Source organism: Cervus elaphus, chromosome 20 (assembly GCF_910594005.1).
Source record: "Cervus elaphus chromosome 20, mCerEla1.1, whole genome shotgun sequence".
Taxonomy (NCBI): domain Eukaryota; kingdom Metazoa; phylum Chordata; class Mammalia; order Artiodactyla; family Cervidae; genus Cervus; species Cervus elaphus.
The window spans coordinates 69,918,170-69,919,619 of NC_057834.1; positions in this window are offsets into that span (position 1 = coordinate 69,918,170).

The following is a 1,450-nucleotide window of genomic DNA, read 5'->3' on the forward strand; positions in this document are numbered from 1 at the left end:
CTATTTCACAAATGAAGAAATGAAGATCAGAAAAGTTAATTATCTTCCCAAAGATCACACAGCCAGAGACAACCTCAGGTCCTTGTCCTTGTCACTACAGTGCCCCGCTCTCTGTCTCTCGACAGACTGGCTCTAGACAGGTGGTTTATTCACATGTAGCCTGGTTAGACACAAACTAATGTTGTGCACTTTTCCCTTCTGCTGCCTTTATTTTCTCATATGCACAAATAATGTGACCCAAATGTTCATGAGCCTATTATCAGCATTTAAACATTTTCTGTAGTCAGGGATCAGTAAGCACAGAGGCAGTATATGTAGTAGAAAGACTTTGGTATCTCATGCTGAACCTCAGTTTCCTCATCTGTGAGATGGTAGCAATACCCCAGGCAGAAATGTTGTGAGGATTGAGAAGCTTGCACACAGTAGGTGCTGTATAAGCCACGGCCATCACCATCACTACTGCCATCAGCGCCAGTGAGTCTAGAGCAGTTCTCAATTCACTTACAAGGGAAAGCGGAGCTTTCCACATGCCCGAGGCTGTAGCTCACTGAGCTACTGCTTAGCCTGTTTATTTATGAAAGTTCTTTTTCCCATTTAGTGGCTGAATTGTGGCCATAGGGCAATTATAGCGCTGCTTCCAAGTGTTAATTCCATAGCAATGCAGCAAGCTGATGGAGTAGGCAGCTCAGGCCACCAGCTGTACAGAACGATTCCCTCTGCCATCTGACTGTGAGCTCAGCACCCAGAATTCACATAAGGAGAGAGGGTGTGAGGGGGCTGGTCTTCTGCCCTGTGCTTGAGAGATGTGGCTCCTGTCACAGAAAGGGAAACTGTTGTGAGTGATTGGGGTCCACACTGCTAAGGCAAAACAGAAAATGATTTCTTATTAGTAGTAGTTGTCCCATTAATAATAACAATAGCCACACAGTAACAAAACAGTCTCTGTCTTTGAAATATAGGAGAGAAATAATTGGCCGAGAAAGACATTATCAGTTAGAATGTTCCATATTTGCTTGATTTACCATCTTCAAGCAGTTCAAACAGCTTTACCCAATAAAATGTCCTGCCTGTGCACTGAAGCATCCTTTATATATTTGTTTCTGTAGCTTGGAACACTCTTGCTGCAGAAATAAGAAATCAGAATAGACCCAATTTATTTTACTGATATTTGAAGGTAATTTTTCCCTTAATGAATGCATCTGTTTGGATGATAAATTGTGCATTAGACAATGCTCAAGTGTTTTTATACTCTCTATTTTGATTACGGAGCTTTTAGTGTAGTGCTGTATCCACTCTTTGAATTTTCTCTGCCATTCAGTCATCCACCAGAGAGAACAGGCTGGAGAAAATGCCAGACTGACTTTTCTTTCTTAAGTATTTTAATTGATTAAATAAATGACCTAATAGGTGGCATCAAGACAGTATTTCTCTGCTTTGTACTGACCTTACT